The 13,105-nt window shown below is 33.1% G+C and overlaps 1 protein-coding gene and 1 long non-coding RNA gene across 3 annotated transcripts in view; one reads left to right on the forward strand and one right to left on the reverse strand.

The window, feature by feature from the left end:
• Positions 1 to 424: 424 nt before the first annotated feature.
• On the reverse strand, positions 425 to 7,086 carry LOC119080927. Its single transcript, XR_005088403.1, has 3 exons — positions 6,903 to 7,086; positions 3,731 to 3,735; positions 425 to 435 (listed from the first exon to the last, which is right to left on the reverse strand). It is a non-coding gene; the product is annotated as an uncharacterized LOC119080927 (long non-coding RNA).
• A 1,171-nt stretch (positions 7,087 to 8,257) lies between these two features.
• LOC119080931 overlaps positions 8,258 to 13,105 on the forward strand; it is a 30,180-nt gene continuing 25,332 nt past the window's right edge. Inside the window, exon 1 of one of the 2 annotated variants that reach the window (XM_037189549.1) lies at positions 8,258 to 8,835. The gene's annotated coding sequence lies outside the window, so the exon portion shown is untranslated. The remainder of the gene's footprint in view (positions 8,836 to 13,105) is intronic. The other variant, XM_037189550.1, reaches the window with a different exon arrangement.

Genomic DNA, 13,105 nt, shown 5'->3' on the forward strand with positions numbered 1-13,105 from the left:
ATTCAAGCCAATTTGTCATAAATTGTCCATAGACACAAAATTGAAATATGTTCAAAGCAATATATACAACCATATATGAACCTAATGGGACACATTTCGTATACATAATACATGTATACATCAGGTTACCGTGCATATATAGCTGGAAACTAGCATAGTTAAATCGACTCCAACAAATTCGATGTAAATGCTGAGTGAAACGCTTTACGATCTTTCAATTCTTGATGGAAAGATTTCCGGATTTATATATATCTATGCACCGAGTTATACGATGCATATGCTTCGCTTATACCACCAGTATGCAAGACTACACACACTGCATGTTACTTCACATATCGATGCACTCTACAAATCGTCCATTGCGCATTTGTTAGTTAAAATAACAGCCCAACTGTGTGTACCATTACACGAATATCTGGCAAAAATGACTCTTTCCTCACATTTACACCCTCGGCTCGAAAATGTTGTCTGTGTGTTACTAGTTGTATCCATTCCATAAATTCACTAAAAGACGTGGAGCTAAGCGAGCATGCACCTGGGTTGATTTAAATTAAATTTTGAATTTAGGGTTTTTGGCCGTATTCATATTTACACATGGAATATGTGTGGTCGGTGCACATTATTCCAAGTATATGCATTCATTCATTCATAACCACCGTGATATCTACGGATATAATATGAGCTTGGAACTATTATTTGAAATTTAGTAAAACGTAAGTTTTCACATATCGATATTATGTAGGGGATGGCGATGAATATATCTCCATTTAGCAATGATGAATACTCAATGTAATACATTTTTGAAATTGTAAAAGTTAATTTTGTAATGCTTCGTGTGTTGCATCTAATAGAAACCAATCGTATAGCCATATGGTTTGCTACTACATATCCATGAGACAGACGTAATTGACGTATAATTTGAGGTTCTCTCAGAACCGTTGTGTAACACAGCCAAGAGATAAATTTAGTTCCGAATGATCTCACCTCATGCCGGATAATTGGATTTGTAGAAGGTAAAGGTTAGACATTGCTGACAATTTTCTGGCAACGACACTGGAAAGGGATTTATTAAGTTTTATTTCGATATTACGTGATGAGCTTTTATATGAAACAGTTCTGTACAATTATGCTTGGTATGACCATAGCTACTCCTTCATTTCTTGATAGAGTTTTCTTTTTTGTGGTTTTCCTTGTTAGTAACTTAAAAATGGAAAGAAAAATCAACAAAAAAAACATCGCACTACGAAAGTTTACCGTATAAATAACATCGTAGACACGCTCACTGCTTGTCCACTATCCATATTACATTGTTGGAAACTCCTATGTCTGGTTTTCTTTTTTAGGCCCGTACAAAGTGCACTTATAAAGTGTCGCGACGTACTTCTCTGTTTTACCACTCCGTTGAGAAATTTAAACTAAAAATTTCGATAACCTCACAAGAAGTGGTTTTTTAACATTGGGAATCGGATATCTGCAACGCACTCCAAGAACAAGCACGAGAACAGAATTAAATAAGAGGCATTCACGACGCAGTGGTCTAAAATTCTTATATAAATTCAGTTTTTTTGGTATAGGCCACTGCGTTACAGACGTTCTCTACAAAAATGACCGGTAACAAAATTTGTTTCTTGTGCCTGTTATTGGAGTGCGTTGATATCTGGATATTCACAATATGGAAAATTTAATCAGGAAGCAGTGAAAAAGTGTGTTGAAAAACCGTTAGTGCTGTAGGTGCTATGGCTGTCGTCACTCTTCTTTTTTAGTTATGAGTTAATTGTGTTGGCTAAATTGTATTGTGTCAACGACGCGAAACTGCAAGGTAAGTCTATATCAGTGGTTAGTGTTTTACAGTCTACAGTACGTACGAGTCGCCATACGCCTGCAAAGCTCATTTTTTGTGTATAAATTTAAATTTATACATTAACTTTCCCAAACTATTACAATGCGAATCTGTACGAAATGTAAATTTCAATGGGGGTAACATTGCACATGATGTATTTAATGAATTCACTTAATAACCTCAATTTCGACCTTTGCATTCGGAAACCGAGGAAAATGGAGAATCGCGAACATATTTTTCTTTTCGAAATCCCCGAGGTACTTATGGAATGAAATATGTATTCGTTAAACGATGACTTGGAGAATATGAGATTTTTCCCGTCGTCTTTTATGTAATCGATGCATATGGATGTTGGATACATGTATGTAGCATAATATTATATCGTATGGCTGTGCATACGAAATAATGCTTATTTTCGGTGTTCTGTTCATGTTGTGGATGAATGGTGTAGCCTGATTTTTATGCTAAATAACTAAAAGACAATCTTTTCCTGGGAAAAGAATATTTGCATATTTTATTATGTTTAAAAGGAATTTATTGCATGTTTTGGGTGAACTTTTTGAGCTTCAATTTTATCTTAATACATTGAACGTAGTACATAGTATATAGTACATCAAGTTCTCTACTTATGCTTCTGGTGTATAAATAATGTGATAGAGCTTTCATGCAAGAATGGAGTCAGGACAGCGTTTTTTTCCTCAATAATTCATACCGTCTATGTTGTTCTTTCAATCTCTTCCTTTTTAACGGAATGAATTTTCATGCCTATACTATCAGTGATTGTTGAACTCTGGTCTGATAAGTTATTACCTTTATAAGATACATCGTGACCTATAAATTCTTGCTGTTTTTATATCTAGTAAGTTTGGTATAGTGTGGCGTGCATACTAAACAAACTTTCTTTTAATGTGGTTTTGTAGTTTATAGCTTTTGCCAGCCAAACGAAAAAGAAACTATGGTGTTCAATAAATATTTAAGAGGAAAAGAGTAGAAAACTATATAGCATTAAGGGTGGTATATGAGTTTTAGTGTCGCGTTGGTTACATGGTTACTTTTAATGAGAGAAAATGTAGTAAAAAGAAAACATTTTTTCTATTTTAAAATGTACCAATATTGGATGATAGTAACGTTTTTACTGGCTTCGAAATTGAAAATGTCGCCCGATTCAATTAATAGACTGAAAACAGTGCTAAAAAGACAGTAAAATTTTTAAATGAATCATCAGTACACAGGTAAATGATGAGCAATTGGATGGAATGGCGCTGGTCAGCACCAGATGCAATGCGTGTGTCGACGATATCTACGGAAGCAACGCACTTCAAGCATGAGAGGTAATCTAAATAAAGTACTGAAACCGGACAATGTGTTAAAGAAATTTTGGTAATGTAAAAAATTGTAAAAATTTTTCATACAAAATAGTACTCCATTTGGCAGCTGTCACTCAAAACACTTTTGCATGAAGTGCGTTGACGGAAGACGAAAAATGTGGTTTTGTCGTAGGAGTCGCTTAGACTTGGAAACAAACAAAAAATTATTAATTTTTTACTCGACGGATTTGAGTGAAACGAAAATGCCCGTGGGCTCATGATGACGAATTTACTTCGAAGTAATTAATTTTTCAATCGGTCCTATATACCCTTAATGCGCCGTTTTACATAGATGTGATGTAATAGCAGATATTGTTCCGATTGGAAAACTTATTACTTATGTTCTTGAATTTTGTTTTTTTTTTTTTATTTTAATAATTATTTTTCTCAACACAGGAACGAAAAGTAAAATTTTCGTTGGCTTTTTTGCGAAAAACGTTGTTGGTATGCATCTCGGTGATAAATGCTTTTTATGAACCAGATGTGTTTGCGACCTCGAATACAATTGTATTAATACACATACAGTGCCTCTAAAAATCATTTATCACCGAAGTGCATGCTCACAACAATTTCCTCGAAAAAGACAACAAAAGTTTCTCATTTCGTCACTGAGTTGAGAAATAGTATGTTGTGTTACAAGTATTGTAATGTTGATTTTTTCAGCACTAGACCCAAGTTTTCCTTACGAGCGGAGCGAGTAAGGAAAATTGGGTCGTGTGCTGAAAAAATCTCATTACAATACGTGTAACACATCATGCTTTGTGCCAACCGAGAATTGAAATAGACAAATGAACAAAAAATCATAATTTTCATGGTAAACAATCACTCTTCAAATTTGATCGATCACATTGCTTTGCATTTTCTAAAACGAATGTTGTAATAACTCATACAAATTCCATAACAACACTGCTTTGAGTGTTGAAACATCCCATCAAACGGGTGCTGAAATAAGTCACTTTACAACACTAAAATTAGTGCTGAAAAGAGTCGTATTTCAATTCTCGTGGCACAAAATCCATTTAAAATCAGGTCGACCAAAAACGTTATATTCTCTTATCAGATAGAGAGCCAAAACAGTTTCTCCCGTTTTTTTGTCCCAATTGTATCAATTTTTCTTCGGAATGATGATGATGATGATGCGCCGGAATATAAAGTAGCATGTATTACTCGGACCAGAAGGGTGTAATTTTTGATCACGGTGGTAAATACCTGGGTCAAACATACACCTTTTTGATCCTAGTGACATAATATACTATTTTATGCACGTCATGTGAATTGTCAACATCGGCCTGACAATCACATATAGTGTGTAAAAAGCACCTATTACTCTGGTACAGTTACATCATTTGTTAATGGAAACTGCGTCAAAAATTAATAATGAGCTTTACTTTACGTCATCTTTTGCAAAAAGATTTCAATTGTATAACAAATGAAGCGAAAGATTTTATTTCAATTTGTCGAAAATACTTAGACCAGTAATAGATTCGATAACTTATGATATTCTCACTGCATATGCATGCATACCCAGACCCAGGTGGTAGAGTCATCCAGATTAGTTCTCGGTTAAGTGAGAATTTTTTGCGTGTTACCAGAAGTAGACAATTTTTATGACTTCGCTATCCCACAGCACTTTGATTTTTATTTATATTTTAAATTTTAAATGTTCGAAATAAAGTTGTACAAGAAATCAAGAACAACGAATAATTTTAGTTTGTACATCTAAAGTATTTTGTTGTTGCGAATATCACACGATTTCGGTTCAGTATTATTTTATCATTTAAATTTCAAATATGTTGTGGTTTTGTTTTTGTTTCAAATAATTCTTTTTCTGCATCAAAAAACCATTTTTGGTTCGGTTGTAAAACAACAACCAAAAATGTTTAAATTTCAGCAAGATCTTTGTGGTTTCAATACAAAAAGCTCTGCCAACTGGAGTCTACTCTTATTGATAAATCGATTTGGAACACAAGGTTCCGAAGATCTCCGTATATATATACCAAAATCTTCATTGCTGTAGACACATCAAAAGTAAAAGAACCTACATGCTGGACGAGAGCGTGTGTGATATATTATAACATATAAGTTAGCTCATATATACCTAAATAGCTCGCCATAAATTGGTTATTTTAATATATGCTTCGCGTGCTGGATATACTTCTGATCACCATGGTTTATAATCGTAAAATGAATACCTTTGACGTGCAAAATTACGATAATTATATACTCTTTGCTTTTGCGTTCTTTGTAACATATAAAATAATTTCGCCCGCAGGTAACAACAAGATTCAAACGATGAACGTTTCATCCATTCATCCATTAATTTCACAAAATAAAAATCTGCAATAATAGACTATTGTACCACAAAGGCCTAAAAGATTCGATTTCTGTTTGAGATGCGGAATGAAAAATGTGCGATACGCTCAGCATTTTTCTTTTTCTTTTGCTTTTTTTTTTCTTCTTGCTAAGCATCACTATACAGTAAGTGGAAAACCCTCCTCCGTTCATTTCTTTATTTGGTGTTTACAGCCACAACATGGCATTCAATTTGAGATTTAATTGATGTAATCATCATAAAAATTAGTATAATTTAATGCTATATGCGAAATCGTGGGGTTGTTTGCAAATACATCGGAAATAAACTCTTTGTTGGATGGCTAAATAGTATCGGCATACTCATATATATTCGCATTTGTACATATAGTTGTTGTACGCATATATATGATGCCTGTATGCCGTATACGTATACATATATGTAATGATTGGGAGATGTGAAATTTCTCAAAATGTTCATTACGACTTTGGAGCGCATGTTCAGAAAGTGGCTCGCCCTTTTACATTTGCAGTTTTCAACCCCCGTCGAAAAATGGGAGTCTTAAAAGAATCTGAAAATTTTTAATTGCGTTTTTGAAATTCTAATATTCAATTGGAAGGCCAAACTCTGTTAGAAAGACGTAGGCTTAACTTTTTTTTATCGTTTTTCCTTCTATTTTGCTGAATACGTATTTCTTCTGTATTTCAACTTCCATTTCTTAGAACATCTCGAGAAAAAAAACATTATTGTTATGCACATACGAGACCTTTTTTTGTGAACAATTATGGTTTACCTACTATGAATTTGAAACCTGTTTTGAGAAATTTGTTTACAATTTTTTTTATTTTTATTTTATTTTATTTATTTCTTACGTGTGTACAACAATGAACTATCGAGTATGGTATAATACTAAGAAAAGCCATTGAATAACGCAGGTACTGCAACTGTATTATAGTAATGAATATGGGGACCTCTAAAAATCACGATCACCAGCATTTTCCAGTGCTGTATTGGCGTACGATAACAGAGTGTTGCGTTTTCACTTCTCTCACTTGTCTTTGTAGAAGCTTCTTATTTAATTGACAAGTTTGCGTTTACACAATGAAATTTGTTACAGTTTACTGATCTTAGTGGTGGCTCGCGGAAGCTTGGAGGTCGCTATTCTAGCTAGTAGAAACCAAACAATATGACATTTTAATTAAAGAGTAAGTTAGATGACATCATATGTCATCTGTTACTTACAGCGATGAGAAAAATGAGCGGTTAGCTCTGGCAAAACGTATCTTACATCTAATGAAGTACAAGATTCGTCAAAAACACATAGAGAAAGTAGCAGATTTGATTATTATATTTGCAGGTTCGGCAGCTGCGAGGTTTCATCTACACTGACAAAAAAGTTTCGAAAAACTCACCTGTAGCAGGTAACTTTTTCTCCAGGTAATCCACATTATCTGCCACAGCTGTATTGTTTGTATGGGGCACTACAGCTGTGGCAGCTATTGTAGATTACCTTGAGACAAAGTAACCTGCAACAGCTGAGTTTTTCTAAACTTTTTTGTCAGTGTAGAATTTATGGGTGAAGTGCGTTAGATTGTCAAGGTAAACTTGATGATCAATCTCAAGACCTGCTTCACTTAAGCGTTTTCTGAACTTGATTAGAACTCGAGGAAGTGACCAAAAGAAGGAAATACCCAATGGAAGTAGGTGGGGTAGGTAAATACAATTGACCTGTCACATACGGCTAAACATCTGTTATCGATAACCACGACAAAAATAATGACAACCTCTGGGTAACATGGTCCTTTATATAATAAAATGTATGTTAAAAAAATTGAAACTGAAAAAATTGCTTGGAACATTTCAGGTCAACCTGAAGCAGATCTAGTTATTTATGTTGAATATGAACCTGATCTGACTAATTTGATCTTATCATATTTGTTAATGTTTTTAGATCGCTCCCCAAAAGTCTCCACACTCCATGTACTTCCAACTAACAAGGCATTCCACATCGCATTGTTTTGTTTTCTATCAGACCTTTCTTCTTCTTCAGTAACTTCTCTTGTCTACATGTCTTGAATATAAATATTTATAAAAAAGAAACTTTTTTTGATGGTCAAATTAAGTTAATTGCACTCTCCTATTTTTACGCAGACGTTAATTTATCGAATAAAAACTGAAATAAATTACGTCTTTAACGAAAGAGACATAAAAAAAACGTTTGCCATTGATGCTGTTCAACAATTTTTCTTTCTTTAGGGGACGTCTCAATAATATTTTCTTAATCTTTCGACTTAATGTGGGATCCAATTTATTTACTTGTTTACTTTATAGTACATTTAAGACGCAACTGAATAATTTTGAAGGAAATAAAGAAATACTAAGCAAAAGTATACATACAGCTTTCATTTAATGCTCTGCATATTATTCCAAATTTAGTTTGAAAATATACAAACACCAAATTTTTAAAATAAACACATTTCTTGCTCCAACAAAAACAAATTGTAATGGCGATAAATATTATCAAATTTATATGGAACATTGCACATCATGAAATTTAAAATTCCAGATGTGATTTTCTCAAATAAGAAAAAATGAAACAAAAGATACGGAAAACGCAACCACTACAACCAAAGCATAACATACAAATAAACGAATTTGAACAGAAAAAAAATGTTCTTTCGATTTCTTTGAATATCCCCATGCTTGGTACATACATCTTTCGACTATCGTTTTTGTGTAGTTCCATCCATTCCACATTCGTACGGTGTGTACCCATTGTCGAATCCTCTGAGATTTCATCGTTCGTTTCAGTTCAGTTTACATTTGATATCATCTCCCGCAAGGCTCTCTACGTGTACGGTGCACAAATATTCGTTCATATACACAGCGTCGCAGTGTTGTTTAATAAAAAGAATATTTTTTTTGATGTAAATTCAAATATTATTGAGAAAAATCTGTTGTTTCTACGTTGCTTTTAAGGAAAGCTGGGAAAATTAATTGAATTTATTGTAGAAAAATTAAAAAAAGAAAGGGAAAAACAAACATAGACGAGTTTTCAACGGAGCAGTTGTGACAAAGTTGTGTTTAAATAGAATATTTGTTCCGTGTTTTCATTTGAATTTGGTCGATTTGTAAGAGAAAAACCATATAAATTGTGTGTTGAGCGAAAAATCCATACACATAACTCTGTGAAAATACACATATTGAACGTGTAGTACACTCGGTTTATGTTACCAGTTTTTTTGTTATAAAAAAAAAATCGTTCGACGCATTTTTACATAATATTTGGATTTTACCATAAAGATACATTTTGCAAGGTAATTCGTTTTTTCCTATTATTTATTTTACTATCCAAATGTACATTCAAATGATGGGTACTTATGTGCATAAGCAAACTAAACATTTGTTCATTTCAATAATAATTTTTGGATCCATGATTTACACAAACATTTCCACGAAAAATTTATCCAATTTATGATCATTTTTCTCGCGGAAAAAGATTTTTTTTTTAGCGAAATGCGATAAAAAGGCAAATTTCTTGAATATAATATGACAGACGGGGAGATGGTTTCACTTTACGCTTTTACTAAAATGAACAGAGATAAAAAGACTGGAGATATTTTCGCATATTTAAGCATTTATTTTCTTTTGCTTGATTTAAATGTGATAATGTGAATACATATACTCTCAGTCGTACATATCGTTGAACTCAGGAAAACAGCGAACATGCCGCGCGATAAGGAAACATGATGTTTTTGTTATTCGAATCTCTTTTTTTTCCCTTTTGCAAAATCATTTTTAAGAAAATTAAGATGGATAGGAAATTTACATACCAAGCCAGTCTGTAAATAAAAATGAGAATAAATGCCAGGAATAATCGCACTAACAATCTCAACATTAATATACAAGACAACTTTGTTGTTCAATTGAATGAATTCACAAATATTTTGGTTGATTTTTGGTCGATTCTATTCCCTGATATGTGTTGTCTATATATTGTATATGATGCGGACTCTAATGTTGACTTTTGTTGAATAAGACAAATTAATGAAATAAATCAATCTAAATTAAAATTAATAGATTGGCATCGTGCTATCGTTTCGTACGATTACACCAGTCATTCCGACCATATATCTGTTAATTTTTCATTAATATTAGTCGAATTAAATAGTCAGAGATTTATGTTCGAAAATGAATGTTGCCAGTTGCCATGTACTCGGATGATAATAAATTAATTGACATAGTTAAGCTGCGCCCGTTAGTTGTTATCAATGGCTAAACATGATATAAAGATGAGCGGATTTTCGGTATTTTTACAGACTGATAGTGTCCTGTGATGTTGTTATCGGCGAAAATCTATTACATCTAATGTTTCGTTATTTAAAACAAAACATTTGATGTAATAGATTTTCGCCGATAACAACATCGCAGTGCGATTTGACGACTAGCCGTATCTGACGCTCAATCGATTTGGTTCTGGTAAATACACAGACGATACAACTGTCTCACGGCAATACCGCTGCTCTTGTATGGGGTTAATATTGAAGAAATCCCGTAAAAGAAACCATATCAACAAAGTTCACTCTCTTTTTTCATTTTTTCACCCCCGGGGTATTAAACAGATCTATTGAATGTATTAACAAAAACCTCTGGTCTATTCCTTCATGAATAGTTATTTGGATCACAAGGGACGAAAGTAAAGAAATTCAGCCGTGTGCGAGAGTTGCTGCCCGCGCCGAAGGCAAGGGCCGCAATCGCATAGGTTGCATAGGTCGTAAAAACAACAACAATATCCTTTGAATTATTCGTCATCAACTTTGTATGTTAACATTAATCAGAGCACTGGCGCACGGTTTGTTCAATATTGATCAAAGTAAACAACTTGACAAGATTTGACTTTCGCATTATGTACATCGACTTTCGCATTATGTACATAGACTTTCGTATTATGTATTAACCGATTTCGATACATAACTTGCATTTTTTTACTTTCGCTTCCCGTTTGGGAACCGAAAATTACAATTTTCGTAGTTCGTGTGATGAAAAGAATATTTCATGCTTCGGGGCCGAAAATGAGGGCAATTTTTCGAATTTTCTCGGGTTTCCGGCCCTCTGCATGAAAACTCACATGTGCACCTGTTTGGGACGGTTGATTTAAGGCACTTTCGCTTGTAGACCTCACTTCGTTCGGCCTACAATCCGCGAAATTGCCTAAAATCAATCGTCCAAAACAGGTACACAAATGACTAACACCGTTATGGTTCAATTGAAATTATGTATTCACATTAATGCCAAACATCCTGTCAGCTTAGCAATTGAATAAATTTTCACGCACAAAACAGTTACATGAAATGACGTTGCCGAAAAGGATGTTAGAATAACCGGAGAAAGCTTTAAATCCCCAGAACGATTTCTCATAGTTATTAACACTGTTGTCGGTTGAAAACTTACGCAATTTAACTTACGGTAATATTGAATAAAGAGAAAAAAAAAGATTTCGAATTCGGTTGATCGCATTCACCAGATTTATTTTAACCATAAAATGGGTGTACTGTCTCAAGTGGATATCTTCTACGTTTTGCATTAAATTAATGGTTTTAATAATGGTTTGAGAACGTAAATTTTCCAAATGAAGTTTTTGGTGTAATAAATTGAGCATTTAATTTGATTTTTGAATTTATGTGGTCAAATATTCAAATTTTCTCGACTTTACGTATAAATTCTGAATTTTAAAAACCTTTCAGCAAGCATATCAGCCGTTTTACCATCTGATCTATTACCTCACTTTATCTAAATATTTTCAAGACTTTCATTTCAAATCTTTTACTTCGGCATTAGTTAGAGCTTGTCATACATTCCTGATAACAGATGATAACCGTCCATAACAGATTAATTCACGTTGTTCAAAAACGTATTTAACTTATACCTCCACCAAAACTACAAAATTCATAATGACTTTTTGATAATTCAAACTCAAACAGAATCAATCCAAGAAGTTTAATCCACACTAATTTCACTGATGTAATTTTAAACCTTGTTGAGGGCAAATCACCCATAACTAATGTATACATAAAGAACTATATACATAGCATAACAACGCTACTATATAACACTACACTCGATTATATAGGTGATTTACCCAGCAAGTTTTTAGGATATTTATTGCATTAACAGAATTTGTAGTTTCATTCTATTCAATCGGTCAAATTCTCTTACTATGTCTCTCTGCAGCGTGTGCGAATGCAGCGTTTGTAACGTAGTACACATCTGTTATCAGACCACAGATATAATATAGGAAATCAGCCGTGACTAGCCTTGCTTTTATAGCAAAATATGTATTAGAACTAAAGAAGTATAAGATTTCCATATCCAAACACTAACAAAAGAAGTGACAGATTTCATTTTATATTTTTACGCGCATGTCGTTTATGTATAAGGTTAATTTAAAGTTCAAACATAATTCGATTGCTCACCACTAACAATAAAATTTAAAGGCGAATTTTTGTGCAGAAAAATTGTACAAATTGAATCGACCGCTGGCAATAAAAATATAAAGAAAATATATCGCCCTGATGGCTCAATGCACATTCCAGCTGATTAAGCTCGAAGCAAACATTTTATTGGAAGTCTTTATATTTAATGTAGGTATATATGCGAGTAACATATGTTATTTTGGCTTCTCAATCGAACCGACAACCATACTTTTCTTCCGTATTAAATTTTTCGGATGAAATAAATTATTATTTTTGATATTTTTATTTGACTCCCGATTCAATTGCTGTCAAAGACAACTAGAACAAAGGTTTTTTTTCAATATTTCTCTTGGCTTTATTGGGAAAAGTAATTTATTAAAATGTCCAGATGTTTTTGAGTGTACTTGAATTCGGTTCGAATAATTATACAAATTTTTCGCTGATTTTTTTTTGTGTACACCGGTGGAGTTATAAGATCCGCCAATTTCAACCCAATTCAAATCATTCCACATGCGGTATCTGCGTGTCCAGTCCATACATACAAATATACGTACGTATCGTGATGTTGTATTCATAGGCATTGGTAACATGCATGTAGAATAAAAATAGAATTATTCCAATAGAAATTGTTGGAACTTATAATTCCCTCTCAGTAAACTGAATCAATTTTCCCTGAAGACTTTTAATAAAATGATTCGAACAATTTAATTCATTTAATCCATTCTTTCAATTCAATTAAAATTTATCACAACAAAATTCAGCTCAATAACAAGCAGTGAATGTTTTCAGTTTAGTAAAGTTTATGAATTGTTCTTTTTGCATTTAGTTATGAATGAAGCTATGTATAAAAATACACTGCAAGTTTATGATAGATTTGTATATTAAATGGCATTTATCTATTGAATATTGCATGAATGCAGAAACTTTTGTACCACTATTCCGAAGATAGATTATATAGTATTCCAAAGCAAGCTGCATTACACTGATAGAAATTGACCCAATTTGTTAATTTTACTTCATTACAAATGTTGAAAAGATAACGTCTATCAGCAACGTTTGCTTCGAATTCCAGAAGCTGAATCTGTACATGCTTGTGAATTATTCGAAGTGTTTA

This window comes from Bradysia coprophila, unplaced genomic scaffold, assembly GCF_014529535.1.
Source record: "Bradysia coprophila strain Holo2 unplaced genomic scaffold, BU_Bcop_v1 contig_350, whole genome shotgun sequence".
Classification (NCBI taxonomy): Eukaryota; Metazoa; Arthropoda; class Insecta; order Diptera; family Sciaridae; genus Bradysia; species Bradysia coprophila.